Source organism: Alligator mississippiensis, chromosome 3, assembly GCF_030867095.1.
Source record: "Alligator mississippiensis isolate rAllMis1 chromosome 3, rAllMis1, whole genome shotgun sequence".
NCBI lineage: Eukaryota > Metazoa > Chordata > Crocodylia > Alligatoridae > Alligator > Alligator mississippiensis.
In genome coordinates this window covers 279752524-279768542 of record NC_081826.1, presented here as the reverse complement: position 1 = coordinate 279768542, position 16019 = coordinate 279752524, and the positions used below count along the sequence as shown (strand labels likewise).

Sequence of the window (16019 nt, the reverse complement as noted above, 5' to 3'; positions counted from 1 at the left end):
AAAAAAATTAAAATCTGTCCAATGTAAGATGATCTTTTACAGCCTGAATATGTAAAAAGAAAGAAAGAAAGAAAGAAAAATAACAACCCCCCCAAACCCCTAAAAACTAACAACAACAAAAAGCAAACAAAAATGTTGCAGTCCAAATATTTTTAATCTCCTTTGAAATTAAAAATAATTTTTTAATTATTCTTATATTATTACATCTTAATATTCCCTTAGTTCAAGGGTTGAAAATTATTACTTGTATTTTATGTTCACCTAATGTTTGTTTAGAAGCAGGCATTCATTGCAAACTTCAAATCCAAATATGAATTTCTTCAAAGTGTCCAGTTTCAGAGTCCAGATTCTAGTCTCAGCTTTTTCTCTATTAAGATGATAACCACAATCAAAACCCCCCAGATAAAATCAATGTATATGGAACAAATAAGATATTGAAAAGCTATTTTTACAGCTTGTTAAGCAATTTATCAATATGCTGCTCCCTCCAAATATTGGAAATTAGTCAAAAAGTTTTGTGTTAATTTTTTAAGGAAGTGAATTAAGTGTAATCCAACTTGAGAGAAAAGATGCATGATATGATTCCCTTGTTCTTCAAACAGTATACAACAGCATAAGATAAGGTAGATAGCACAGAATAAGATGTGTAACCTATTTCCATATGTGCTGGTATTTACATTTGACCAGTCAGGAGAAACATTTTGACAGAATATACAACAGGTGATGCCATTACCCTGACAACACAAGCTGTACTTTTGGTGTTGGCACCTCTGAAAAAGTAAAACTGATGAGGATAATTCCCTTTGAATGAAGATGGAAGTGTGCTGAAAATGGCAGTGCACGGTGGTGATGGCAAGCTATCTTTACAAGATTCAGCCTCATAATTTGATTGACAGACATTTCCCACATTATAATACTAAATACTATTGTTATAAAGCATGGTATCATTGACACTTAGGTGCAATGTTAGAATCATATCAAAGCCAAGTCCTTAGCAAAGAAAGGAGGTCAGACTTAAGCTGCATTATCTTTCTTAGGTAGAAATGTCACTACTGCAGCCCTCCTGCCTCACCCCCAGTTGAAAAAGGAAAGGCTGCATACTAACCACTGTGTCATAAAACATGGTAGCTGAAGTCAGGGCTGGACAAAGGTATGACCAAAAATGTAGACTTGGATCAACCAAAATATTTCACAAATTCATGTCAATTTCAGCCAAATATAACAAATTTTTAAAATTACAAAAATCAAACATGTTTAATTGTGATATTATTTAAAAGAGAATATTTCAATGATTTTTGTTTGAACTTTATTTAAAAAAACCCTAGAACATATTTTTAAAAACCCTTAAAAATGAGGCGTTTTGTTTCAGATGAATCTAAGCAAAATCACCCACCCAAAAGCACATTGCCTTTCCTATATGCTCAGCCCCTCCTCCTCACTGGCCCTTCCCTGATTGGTCTCATGGTCTTTACTAAGGAAACAAAAATTGAAATAAAATGAACAAATAAACTACTGAAATATTTGTGTAGTGGGTTTGACACCCTTGAAAAGTCTGGATGAAGACAAAGGAATTGACTGAGAGGCTGAAAGCTGTTTTAGTTTTATTTGAAGACTCTGTTCTACAATCTTATCTGAAATGTGTTTTCATGCATTTTTTAAAAATTATCACTGCAAAAAGAAACCCACCCCTGGCTCTTGTAACTGTTGCCATCATTAATTTTTATATTACCTGCATTCCTCCAAGTTCCACTTTACTTCCAGGTCTGCATGCCCCTTATGTAGAGCTGCATGTGAGCTGTCGCTAATCTTCATGCCAGTTTGTTTATCTAGGGCATGTTTCATCGAGATGGAAAGCCCATGGCATAATTAGATATCAGTATATCAGGCACTGATGCCAACACAAGAATATGCCAAAGTGATTGTGCTTATATGTAAATACCAGGAACTGCTCACTGCTTAAACTTGTTCACACAGCTGAAACAGTCCACCTAACTGCCTTTGGGGAAAGGAGTGCCTCAGACAACTCAACAGCTACCCAATGTCTTCACATAAGTATGTCAGATAGGTAGCTGCAGTGCAGGGCTTCACTAGCAGGGAGACTTAATGTAGAGAAGGAAGCACACCCACAATAACGACATCCCTTGTGACTGCCAGAACAGATGAGAGATGGCACCATGTTTACATGGCATGAAGGAAGAAATGAGGGAAAGGATGCTCCTGGAATAAAGAACTACAAATCATGGCAGCTCCCTGTTCCTCCCCAGTTCAACTAGCTGCTTTTCTTTACTCACTTATGTCTCCTTCACCTCCACCTTCTATTTTCACCATATGCCAAGTAGTGACAAATACTGAGAATGGCAAGATACAATGGGATCCTCTCCTTCAATTTCTGGAGCCAAATATATAACTAAAATGAGTATGCATGTGTGAAATATCATACAGGTGGGGCTTTGTGGTTACAACAGGTACATTATATGCTGGTAGTAGGAATCTGATGCCTTCTTGTAGGGGTAGCCAACCTGTGGCACAGATGCCAGAAGTGGCATGGCCATCCTGTGTGTGCTCAGATAGCATGGTGCCAGAGAGGGCAGGAAGCAGAATGCAGAGCCGCAGATCAGGCAGGGGAAAGGGATCAAAGTGGCACAGGGAGGATGCAGGGCTAAATTGTGGCACATCTGTCAGAAAAGTTGACCCCCACAGCCTTATTGTATCTGGGTGTTCATATCCAGCACATCATCACTAATGTCGTGTGATATAGTGTATTTTGATATAAATAATGTACCTTTGGTGAACATAATTCCTGTTCTTAGCACTAATGAAGTTATGAGATGATTTTTTTGGTAAATGTCACTACTTTTTTAAAGACAAAGGCAAGTCTGAATTCCTTGTAATGTGTTGTGTAAAAAGAGTGACATTGCTCTTCAGGCTATTTTTAGCATTTTATAGGAGAGTGTGACCTTCCCCACCAAAAAACAGGCTTTCCACAGGCTGTTAGACACACAGTATCTAACACACATTCTTGAGTTCAGCTGGTTTCTAACTATTTTTAACATCTTACAAACACTGCAAGCTTGACTGATAAATCTAAAGCTTACACTGCCTTGTATATAATGACAGGCATCCTATTATGCCCAGGTAAACACTATACGAACAGGTTTAGCCACACTACTCACTTTTTGTCCCGTAAGGTCTGAGTTGATCCACATCACGTCATGAACACTTGCTGAACAAGGATATCAAAAATCCAGTATTGGTAACATAGCTTCACGTGAATTAAATATATCCAGAGGGAAAGAGAGAACAAAACAACCCCCACCTCCCAAATACATAAAATGATAAACAGAGAAATCTGTAACGTTTACAGCTTCGACTACAAGATATTCAGCCTGGCAGCTCTATGAGAAATCTAACTCGGTGTACTTGTGCACTCTCTCCCCAGTAGAGGAGGAGCCAGAGTTGCAACATTTATGTTCCTTGCTCCAGGCAAAACAGTGATTTTCTCCAGTATGCAAAATGTCCCAGCCGGATGGTTTTACAAGGTTAAAGAGATACTTCGTAGGAATGCAGCAATGAAAACATATTTTACACAATAAGCTTTATTGTAGGAGTTAACGAGGCCTGCCCCAAAGTATATAACAGTAGTATTTTTTAAGTAAATGTTTGTTGAACATCATGTGCTTCCAAAAAGTTGTTTGTACCAAAGCGTCAAATGCTTTTTATTTCAGGATACCACAAAAAAACCCCTTTTGACCCTGAGTTACCTTTTCTGTTATATTGTTCAGGCATAAGGAAAAATGGGTATCTTTCCTTCAGCTTTTTAGAAGCTTCATGAACTGAAAAGAGCTTCAGCTTCTCAGCTACACCTTTGTATTTTACTAACATTTCTGTATTGTATTTTACTAATATTTTATGGTGAGAAATTATTTGCAAACATTGTTTTGGTCAGTTTTGATTCATCCTTTCATTCAGTCACATTTGCATCCTCTACATTCACAAAACTGAAGTTTTCTTTACACTAAAGTATGTAGAACATAAAGGGGATATGCTTGCAATGGAAATGCCAATTAAAAAAAAAAATTATTTCATGATGAAATAGGACTTGTTTTAGGTGGATGTAGTGTAGTAATTAATATTTGGTCCATTCCGTCAGGGCTGAGAATTAATGCTAGTTATATAGTTTGAACAGATGATTTCAAATACAGGATATCACATGAATACAGTTTGTGAACAATCTATGGGAAAATCAGAAACATATTAAAGAACAAAAAGTCTAAACTGAACATCAAAATGGCTAAATTATCCAAATATTCACAATACACAATTCAGCTAGGTCTACTGCCATTTCTTTCCAAGTAGCTCCATATCTAGAATACTGAAGCTAAATAATTGTTATGATAGACTGAAGATCTATGTTTGAAAATATATTTTCTTCCCGGAACATAATAGGTACATAACCAGTCCACAAAGATGGACATGTGACAAGCTGTAGCAAGTTACGTTAGAGAAGCAATTCTGAGAAATGCAGAGGCTCAGCCCTAGAAAATGAACCAAGATAAAAAACGAAAGAATGCCTTGGAGGGAGGTAGTAAGAACCAGGAAGATGTTTCTTGGGAAAGGGCTGCCTTCAGCATTATACATATTACTGCTCTATTATGTTTCTGTAGGTACATTTGCAGGTGAAGTGCATCTTTATGGTATAATAATTACAAACTCAGAATCTGTGCTTGCCTTTTTTCCTGACCAAGTCATCCTTACTTAGTCTGGATGAAGTCAATAAGATTCCCTAGGCAAGAAAATATTACTAAAGTTAAACCATGATGAAGGACAAGAACGACTATTACTGAGGATACATTCTAAAACTAGCTCAACTCGACAAACCAATGCTATCCACTTTATAGTTAACTCAGGCGCTGCTAGCTAGTTAGCTAAGGCAGGTGCTCATGCGTTAATTGTTCATTCTCTCTGGTGAGTTCTGCAGTCCACACTGAGTTCTGTGCTATTATGCCTATTCTGCCAGCACTGCCCAAGCTAGCTAGTTAAAACTAGTCTGAGTATGTCTTTACAAGCTGCATTGACTGCAATCTAGACTATATTTAGTATATTTCAAGTCACAGAGAAACAATAATAAAAATGAAATTAGTGAAATATTTTGTAGGTGAGCACAACGAAGATGTCAGTACAGAGGACTGGGATACTGAAATATCATACAAGAAGAACTGGATGACTTGGAAGATGAATAAAAACAATGGGATGATAGTCAATGGTATGAAGTGCAGAGCCATGCACTTAAGGCCCAGCCACTATTTTTTCAGTAAGTTCTGAGTTCATCAACTGGAAATGCTTATAGCAGAGGAGTATTTGAGTGTACTCACTGATTACAGGATGTTCCTGAGCCACCACTGTTATGCAGCTTTGAAAAAGGTGCATACAAATCTTAAGTAGCTTACCAGGTGTTTGCACTAGAAAGAGGACAATATTGGTGCCACTGTATAAGGCACTGGCAAAACCTCATGTAGACTACTGTGTAAAGTTATCTAGACTACTGTGTAAAGTTTAAGTCACTCATGTTCAAGAAAATTAGTTCAAATTGCAACAGATGTAGAGATAGGGGAATGAAGAACCTATCTTACGAGAGTGATAGAGCTTGAGTTGTTTAGTGCAGCAAAACGAAGGCTGAAAGGAGTAAGACTGCTGTCTATAAATACACAGGGGATGAGGTTAAATGACAGGGAAGGAGAAGAACTATATAAGATTAGAGGCATTGTTTGCACAAAAACAAACAGATATAAACTGGCCATGAAGAAATGAAGGTTGAAAATCAAAAATGTTTCTGACCACTGAAGCAAGAGCAATACGGTTCTGAAACAACCTTTCAATATGAGGAAGAGGGGCAAAAAACCCGGCTAATTTTTGGTATGTTTATAAAAGCTAGAGACCTACTAAATTCATGGCAGGAGTGAGGTGCATGGCAGCTCCTTTAATCTCGCAGGTTCCCCTGTGCAACCCCCCACTGTTGATGGGCAGAGGGCCCTGCTGCTTGCTGCTCACTCTTGATCTGCAGGGAAGCAGAAACTGCAGTTTTAAATATGGAGCCATTTTTGCCACTCGCTGCTGATTGGCCAAGGGGCCCTGGCAGCCATGATCTCTGCTGCTGACTGGCTGGGAGGGAAAAAACACCATATTTAAAACCATGGGTTTTGCCTCCCTGCTGATCAGGAGTGAGCAGTTTTTTCCTCCCAGCCTGACTTAGCAACAGACAGCATGGCTGCCAGGGCCCACAGCCAATCAGCTGTGAGCAGCAAAACCAGTGCCATTTTTAAACCTGTGGTTTATGCCTCCCTGCTGATCAGGAGTGAGTGGCAAGCAGCGGGGCCCTTCCGCCATTCAGTGGTGGGGAGGTGCACAGGGGAACCTGCGAGATTAAACGAGCCGCTGTGCACCCCACTCCCACCATGAATTTAGTAGGTCTCTAATAAAAGGGTAAGGAATGGTTGTCTACAAGGGGTAAGGGGCAGACTTAATGACTCAATCCTACATTTCTATGGGGGAGGAATAAGAAGCAACAAAATTCAGATTTTTTGCTACAAATTCTGAGCACTAGAATAGAATAGGACTGAAAACATTCTGGGACCAACTCTCCAGGCATCCCTTCAGACATACTACAAATGAGGGATTATATATAATACATAACAACTAAGAAATGTAATGCTGAATAAGTTCAGTCAAACCTGCATCAGAAAGGTCCCTGGAGCAGAGTTCGTCTTGGATCAAAGGGGTGAATAATAGAGACAAAGAAGGGATGAATAATAGAGACCTTATAACCAGTTCCAATATGGTGTTTCCCTTCAGTTTAGTAAAATCTGGAGTTTTCATTGGCTACTGCAGCACAAGGGTATTAGATTTCTAGAAAGAAAAGGTTTAATACATTAAAATAACCTTAATTTATCACTATTGAGGGTACATCTAAACATCACCCTGTCATCATTGCAACACGCTGCCGTGCCATACGACACGCTGCGGAAACAGAGCAATCTCTCCACGTGATCGGCAGCTATTTCGCTGTAGCAGTGTGCTCTCCCATTTTAGTGCACTGCTATGGCAAAGTAGCAGCTAAAACTAATGGTATGCCACACACACGATACAGTGCAGGTAGTTACTGCGTCATGCTTTAGTACTTCCAAAAGGAAGTACTGAAGCACAGCACAGTAACAACGTTGCCGTAGGGCGATGTGTAGAAACGCCCTGACTTCAGTTACACTACTGTAACTTAGAGGAGAATCAACTTCAAGTTAGATACAATGACAGGAAGAACTGAAATCCACTAGCACTGTTGGAAGCCAGGAGTCCTAAGACAGACAAATAAATATAGCTTCTGTGTAAAGTAAGAACACAAGCAACAAGAAGCTGCAGACAAGTTTTTAGGAGCATTAATACTTGCATGTTTGAGTAACATGGTAGGAGAACATTCTTTTCCCTTTTCTACCTGTATTACTACTTAATAGTGCCAGAACTGGCTAGACAGGAAGAATGATTACATCAGTAGTGTGTAGTAGGTGTTTTACCCTTGAAGAATAGAGTATGCAAGTGCTAAAACTGAAACTCTCCTAGAAAAGACAAAAGAACCCAATCTTGCATGGTGAGAAATGAAGAGCACTTTCCACCGATGATGACTTTAGAGAAAGTTGTGTATGTTGGCAGTGCTCAGGGCTGGACCTGAATTAAGTTTTACCTGGTACCCTGATCAATTTGAATAGCTAACTGGAAAGAAGTAGCTTTATCTACTCACAGCCTTATTGGTTTTTTTTATTCCCCTTTTTTATCTTTACAGGAAAATAAGCAGGATCTCTGTAGAGAAGAATCAGATAGAAAAGAGAAGTTCATCTGTCTACATCCAAACTTAGCCTCGATGTGTAATCTACTCCAGTTTAGGCAGGCCAGGAGGTGAGGTCCCAACTAGCCTACAAAGGACACAGATAGAAGTGACAATTTCCACCTGACTGGCCACAGAAAGCGGTCTATAACGACGACCAAACACAAGGGAACAGCTGCAGACTGCTTCAAAAATGAGCGATCAGGTGAAAATCTGAATCTTCATTGTATAAGGGTTTAGAAGATGTTTAAAAAAAAATAGTGTCTTCTGCAACTCATGTCTGTCTGCCTGCCAGGCTCAGAGCTGTTTTCATAACGAGAGAAGGAAAAGGAGCAGAGGGAGTTCAGTTTGAGGCCTCGGGTTTTTAAAAAACCCCCACTGGCAGGGCTCCAGTTGACCCACCCCACACTCCAGCGATGGCTGGAGAACTGCTAGAATGAGCTCCCTCTGCTTTCTTTCCTCCCTCCAATTCTGAAATTAGGGACAGACTGGGAGGGAGGAGAGGCCATTTCTAGGAGAAACTGGCTGGCAGCCAACAGCCAGGTTCCCCTCCCCCCCTGGAACCAACAGTGAACTTCTGTTTGGTCCGAGGGATAGGTGTAACTCAATGCGCTTCCTGCAAAGCGTTCTGAGTTACAGTAGGGAGCAGCACTTCTGTCTGCATCCAAACATGAGTAAAAAGAACAGCAAGAAAGAAAGCATTTAACACAGCAAAAGAGCCAATAAAAAAATACATGTGGTAGTGCAGCTCTGCACATGTACCCCACAGTGGACACATTCAAGCTTCAGTATGGTGCTTGGCTGTTAATTAGATAGGAAAGAAAACCAGAGCATCAGGTGGAGGAGGCCCTGGCCAATCGCCTCCTCCTGCACTCCCTGCTCCAGCCCATCTGCCCTGCCACCCACACACCTGTGCCTGCCCTCTTGCTCCTCTGCCAGCTGCTGAAGCAAGATGGTTCTATCCAGTGTGCACTGCTGGCACAGCCAGCACATCTGTATGGCGCCAGCGCTGAGTGGCAGTGACCTGATGCTCACTTATCCGCTGGGGCTGGTGGGCTTCCCCCTGTGTCCAGAAGTTGGCCCTGCAGAGGCAAAAGACAGAAGACTTTTATTAGGGTTTGCAACACTTCAGAAATAAGATGCTCTGCACCAGGGGCCATGCGCTGCCCAGCCTCAGATCAGGAGTCAATCATGCATGGGTGCCCAGGGACCACAGTAAGTGAGCCGGGCAGGCCTGGGCCCAGGCAGCTACCAGCTGATCCTCCCATCCTTGCTTGTTCTGCTGGGCCTACTGGCCCACTGGGTGCTGGCCTCAGGCAGCTTGTCTCCCCTACCCACTTCCCAGGGTGGGACAGGCCAGGCTACTGGCAGCACCTGCTGCTACAGCTGTAGACCTTGCTCCCCCCCACCACTCCCTACAGGACACCTACTCTACTCCACTGCCATCCATCCCATGGCTCCTGGGCTCAAGGAGTGCAGGACTCCCAGACAACTAGGGCAAGGGGCTGACCACGCCATCACCCTCCCCACTGGGGGCCTGTCTGGGGAGCCGCTGAGGTGCCGGCACCTCATTGCGCCTCCACTGCACCCTGAGCATGCCCCAGGTGGTGCACAATGAGCTGTTTGTGCAGCCTGAAGAGTGTCTGAGCTTCAATATGGCCTGATGCGGCTGACCCTCCTGGTGCCCTGGGCACACCTGCGCTCCTGGTTTGGGACCATGAGCTACAATGGTGTGGGGGACAAGCCTAGGCTGCCCCGCAACCTCCGTTGTTGCCTGAAGGACTATCTGTGGCAACTCTATATATCTCTGCCCTCCACTGCTGAGAAGGAAATGGCTGAGGCATTGATGCCTTCCTTGGCATGTGAGAGGCCTGTGCCTGCCCAGTTGTGTGGATACGGGCTGCTGAATAAAGATTTGAACTGTGTCCTGCCTCTGTGCATGCTGTAGGGGGGAACCCTGGGCCCAGGGGAGTGTGGGCCAGCTGGGTAAGGAGCCAGGGGCAAAGGGCCAGGGCCAGGGCCAGGGGTGGGGAGGGCCCTCCCCCCAGTGTAGGACTTACCACATATCCGGGGCTGGTGAGGCTGGCGGCTTGGTGCAGGCCTCCCTGTGCCTGATGTCCTCAGTCCATGGTGTGCAGTAGACCAGTGCCTGGCCATGGTCCCCCCACAGGGAGGAGTTGGCACTTCTGGCAGGGGTGCCATAGCCAGCTGTTCCTTGTGGCTAGATCTGGGGGTGAGGAGCTGGCAAGGCAGCTGCTAGCAAGGGCTCCCCAAGCTGATGATAGGTGCGGCAGCTACAGAGGTGGGAGGGCAGTGCGCTGAGCACCTAAGAGTCCTTCCTATAGGGAGGTGTCACCACCAGAGCAGTCAGGTCGAGGTAGAGGCTCAGGCAGGCTGCCCCTGCTGGTGTAAACTGTAGGGTTGCAGCCTGGGTCCTGGGGTGTCAAAATGTTGCTTAGCTGCTGCATAAAGGGCATGTTCTTGTGGGCACAACTGAACGGACGATTGTGGTTGGTTGTGGCTACCTGCTGTGCCGCAAGGCCTTGATCTTTATGCAGGACACCCACTCTACTCCACTGCTGTGCCATCCGGGAGTGCCCTCACTCAGGGGCAACACGTAGGGGGTGCACATGCACCCCCTGAGATCACCGGTGCACCCCCTGTCAGGCCACGCTCCCTGTTTAGCTGGCAGGTAGGGGGGCAGGTGGGAGCACCAGTGTCCCCCCTGCAAGCACTGGCCGGAGAGCGGAGCCACCAGCAAAAGTGGCCATGCCACTTCCAGAAGTGGCGGCACCAGACATCCATGCCCTCCCTTTCTCATGACGCCAACAGGGCCTCATAAATATGTGCGTTTGAGCACCTGCCATGTGCAAACTGCCTCTGGATCTCTGCATCCCCCAGAGGGCCACAAAGTCACCAACCTCCCCCTGACTCCAGTTGGGGCTGGGGAGGACATGGTGGTGCATCCTGCATTGGCTTTCTGGGCCCCTGTGCAGCTGTCCCTGTGTGGCCAGCCCTGGACAGTGCTCAGGAGCACTCAGCAGAGGGGCATGGCCAGAGATTGGGAGCTGTGTAGCAGAGGCAAAGGCAAATGGGCCACAGCACCTGAAAATACAGGAGACACTGCTGGGAGGGAACAGCAGCAGGGAGCAGGTGCTGGCCCTGCCACCAGAAACAACCCTGGGGGCATCTCAGGGCTGGGCAGGGGGTGCAGCAGGCTGCAGCCCTTTGCAACACTCACCTTTGGCCAAGCACCAGCTCTGGCTAGGGGCAGGGCTGGCAGAGGCAGCCTGGGTCCTGTCACAGGGCCTGCAGTGCTTCAAGGTCCTGGTGTGTGCACCACAGGGTACAAAATATCACAGGCTTCTATACCCTGCAGCTAGGGGCTGCCACCAAGCAGCCCAGCCCTGGGGCAGGAGAGGCAGTCAGCCAGGAGGCCTGGAGCTGGGCTCAGGGTGGCTCCCTAGTGGCTAAGCAGACCAGGCACTAAAGTTAGTGCTGGGTCACATCTACATGTGCGTTACTGCACTTTAACTACTCGTGCCTAAATTTGATACCTGCAAATGCAGGTATCAAATTTAGTGATGATTAGCTATTTTTACTGTACAGTAAGGGCATGCATGTGTAGGCACATGCCCCTTCTGTGCAGTAAATTAGGCTAAGATGTAGTAAAGCATCTTATGCAGACACACCCATATAGTATCTAAATCAGAGATGCGTAACATAAGCTTTTGTAAGTAGCAGGCTTACTTCCAAATCTGATGAGGTAAGCCTGCTGCTTGTGAAAGCTTATGCTATGCATCATTGATTAAGTTAGCCTATACATTACAAATCTATCCTGACTTCTTCCTGACTTCTGACTAACACGGCTAGCTACCTCTCTCTAAAGAATGGCTGACAAGTTAATCCGCATTTTCAAAAAAAAAAAAAAAAAAAAAAGGAGGTCTGGAAGATTAGGAAGGGCTGAATATCTTGTAAATACAACCATAATTTGGTCTGTCATTTTTGTGCTCAGCATGGTGTATCTTGTACACGGTGCTCCTGTAACTGTGATGGTCTAGAAAGTGTATTAGTGGGAAGGGTTTTGTGTGATATCTTTTATTGGACCAACTGCACAGATGGGAAAGATGTTGGACAAGCTTTTGGGCATCAAGCACCCTTCCTCAGATCTGAGCATCACCTTGAATTAGTCATATTTCTACAATTGTTCAGCATATACATGAAGTAGCCTGCCATGGTGTAACTGGACATAGTCAGGCATCTCAGACTAAGTTTTGATCCCAGTTGTATTGGAGTAAATCTGAGCAAATGAAGTAGTTCAGATTTACAGTGATACCAATTTGATAAGACATTGGCTCCACGTTTTTTTCATTTGCTTGTGAAACACCATACACCACTCTGCCATTAACTAAATAGCCATCTACCATCACTGGGAGATGTTGTACAAAGCCTCTTCCTACCTCCCACATTGCTCAACATACATATGAAGTAGCTGGCTAATAAAACCTTCTCTAAGTAAAGGCAAGTTATTATGAGTAGACTGCTGTGACACTGCTATGCATATTTGGCCCCATAGCCCCTATAAGTATAGACCCTGCCCTGCAAAAGTATTTGGTGGATAGCCTCAGCTTCATTGTATCTTATCTTTAAACCAGAACAACAGGTTTGCTTCTGGTTGGAACTGTTAATACAGTAGGAATATCTTCTCCTTTATTAAATTCCTGCCTGGTCAAGGAAAGAAGTCAATGGATTTTTTGGTTATGAACTTTCGTAACAAACTTTATCCTGAACTAGTCTGAAGGATTGATTCAATGGACACACTATCTACATTATTCTCATCTAATCCAGTCAGTTTTATTACTAACAAAAGTAGGAAGGGAAGTTTATAACTTTTTGCAATGAATGAGTAATACTAACCTCTTTCTCATTAGCAAATATGCATCCAGATAACCAGTGAGCTCACAGTTTCAAATTAGCTATTAGGTGTGCTGATACATAAAACATAAAATCTGTTTTCTCCCATAGATTGGCATCTCTCTTTAATGTAAGCAAAGACCTACAAAAACCCTACAACAGGGCATAATCTTTCAACCACAATAACAACCAGGTTATATATTTCTCTCTACAGTGTATTATTATGTTGAAACCATTTTTGTATATGGATCTGTTCTTACTCCCAGTGAAGCCAACAGCAAAAATCCTATTGGTCACATCTACACGTGCAGTGGAGTGTGCAGTTGTTACTGCTCAGTCATTTAGTACTTGTTTATGCAAGTACTCATTACCCATCAGTATCAGCATAAGCAAGTACAAAATGACCATGCAGTAACCGGTGTTACTGCACAGTACCGTCGCCAAACATTTTTTTTATTGACACTACTGCGCAGTACCTTGTTACTACTGCACAGTAGCATCACCGTACAGTTAGTGCCTGGCAATGCTATTGTGTAGTAGCAATGAGCAGAAAGCAGAGTGAAGCTGCTCATTGCTACTGTGCTATAGTGTCTCATGTAGACATGCCCACTGGCTTCAAGACTGCACAATCAGGACAAAACTGGTTTGACTTATCTTCCCTTTGCAGTTACATTGACAAAACTAGAGATACCAAGACTGAAACTAAAGTGTGAAAGAGGGATTGCAAGGCAACCTGTTGCCAAACAACAAAAGCCAACAGATGCTCCCCAAGTACCACTCATCTGCAGCCCTACACCTCTGTCTGACTGTAAAGGCTGCAAAGCAGCAGCTGGAACATTTATCTCAGAGCTGAACTGCCAGGACGCGAGGAGTCAGATATGGAGGTTTTCCTGGGAATGCCTTGGGCCTGTTGAGAGTCAGATTCAGTTCTTTTAACTCCAATGAAGCCAAATCAGGGAAAAATGGGTAGTAGCATCCTAATGGATTTGTGTTGTTTGTAACGTCTCCCCAGATAATTGACTGAAAGGCAAAGGAGATGAGGGAAAAGGTTGAGAATGTGTTGATGAATGTTTTTGCAAATCTTTACTTCATGCTGTTACATGAAAATCTGCAAATTGTATCTTGTGCAGAGTCCTCATAAAGTAAATGCATGAAGCTTTTTTAACCCATATAATTTAATACCTAACACATTTAGGAAGTTGAGAATTAAGATTATGGCTCGAAGACTTGTGAAGAGGGTGGGACATGAATCTAATAAATAAATACGATTTCAGTCACCTCATTTTCAAACTCTCTACCCACCAACAAATCCAATACTGCTTGGTGGTGACATCTGAAAAGCCAACTTTGGTTTTTCCTAAACTTCGTGCATGAATTAATTAGATGATAATTTAAGGCCATTGAAAAAATTCCCATTGATGCACTGGTATCTGCAGCGGGTGGTAAGATGTCAGATTGACAGGAGTGCTGACTTACATTCTGTAAAAACCAGCAAAAAGCTATGAGACAATGGATGCTTGAGGATGTGCTTGAGAAGGTAGTTTAGTTTTCTTGTTCATTTGCTCTTCAACCTTGCTACTGAAATTTCATGGAAGGGCATCAACTACTATTGCCAACTGTTTGGTTACAGTGAGGCAGAAATAAATCTCTTTTACAAACGACCCTCCCTGCAACCCTCTATTCCCATTTCATTTACTGAAGGCCAGGGCTGTTCAGCTTCTTAGCCACATGCTGTTTGGGCTGCACAGGCCACTGGGGCTGCTTGCTATGCAGGTGGCCCAAGCCTCAGCTGAGCAGGTAGCCTGGTTCCCCTGTGAGCAGCCTCACAGTGCTTCCAGCTGGACTTGCTGTGCAGGCAGGCCTGTCTTCAGCTGCTGTGTGAAATGCAGGCACTCTGGTCCTCCTGCTGTGCACACCAGGTGGGCAGCTCCTCCCTCTGCCACCATGCACAGTGCAGGCAGCCCAGCTCCCCCCCTCCCGGGCACATGTACCATGGGCAGCCCAGCTTCTCCCTGCCAGACACACAGCATGGGTATCCCTGCTCCATCCTGCTGCACCACTTTACCCCCAAGGAGTGGGGCAGGAAGCAGAAGCTTGGGGTGGGGGGCGGGGAAGGGCCCCCCAAGCTGCCACTGCATCAAAAGCAATGAGGGGAGCCCATGGACTGCCTGTTATCCTCTCATAGGCCATGTGTGACCTGCAGTCCACCAGTTCGACTGTCAGAGAAGCGTCAGATTGCAATAGCTTTTGGTCACTACTTACCAAGTTGTACGTCGCTACTTACTACGTGGATTTGAAGCAACAGTCAAAAGATAAAATACTCAAATACCTTACTCTAAGTCTTTTATATTTCAAAGAATTTCTCCGTATCCTATCGTGTCATCCTGTTGAATAAAAAAGAATTTTTTGTGGGCGACAAATAATTTTCCTCATCATATCTTTGCAATAACCAGGGATTACAGTAAGCCTGTCTCAAAGTTCTTTGCCCGTTTCAACTGTAATCTAAACATTATTATTATTATTATTATTATTATTATATGTTGGCATTTAATGGTGGGATAGGTAAAAGGTGCCACAGCACCATATGCATCTGCTATAGCAAAGATAATTTGTTTAATCAGAATTTCATTACTGCATCAGAATCTAGAGAGGAAACTGGTGAATCATTAGACTCATGAAAATGCTACTTCATATTTCACAACTAATATGTCATAGATTCATAGATGTAGGGTCGGAAGAGACCTTGTAGATCTTCTAGTCTGACCCCCTGCCCTGGGCAGGAGAGAAAACTGGGCTCATATGACCCCAGCTACGTAACTGTCAAGCCTCCTCTTAAAGACTCCCAAGGTAGGAACCAGCACTACTTCCCTTGGAAGCTGGTTCCAGATCCTAGCCGCCCTAACTGAAGGAGTGCCTCCTGATATCTAGTCTGAACCTACTCTCTAACAACTTATGGCCATTATTCCTTGTTACTTCAGGAGGCGCTCGGGGAAACAAGGTCTCTCCCAAACCCCGCTGGTCCACCCTAGTAGTTTATAGACGGCCACCAGGTCCCCCCTCAGCCTTCTCTTGCAAAGGCTGAACAGGTTAAGGTCCCATAGCCTCTCCTCATAAGGTCTGCCCTGCTGTCCCCGGATCATGCAAGTGGCCCTCCTTTGGACCCTCTCCATGTTGTCCACATCCCTCCTCAAGTGCGGCGCCCAGCACTGGACACAGTACTCCAGCTGTGGCCTGA

General features: G+C 44.1%; 1 protein-coding gene across 8 annotated transcripts in view; it reads right to left on the bottom strand.

Moving 5' to 3' along the window:
• Positions 1-16019, bottom strand: part of PRLR (prolactin receptor) — a 230990-nt gene that overhangs the window by 135793 nt on the left and 79178 nt on the right. For 7 of the 8 annotated variants that reach the window (XM_019496007.2, XM_014593990.3, XM_019496006.2 and 4 more), the window contains exon 1: positions 3174-3428. The exons of the other annotated variant lie outside the window; for it this stretch is intronic. The gene's annotated coding sequence lies outside the window, so the exon portion shown is untranslated. Of the gene's footprint in view, positions 1-3173; positions 3429-16019 lie in introns of those variants that run through there. 8 annotated transcript variants of the gene reach the window in all.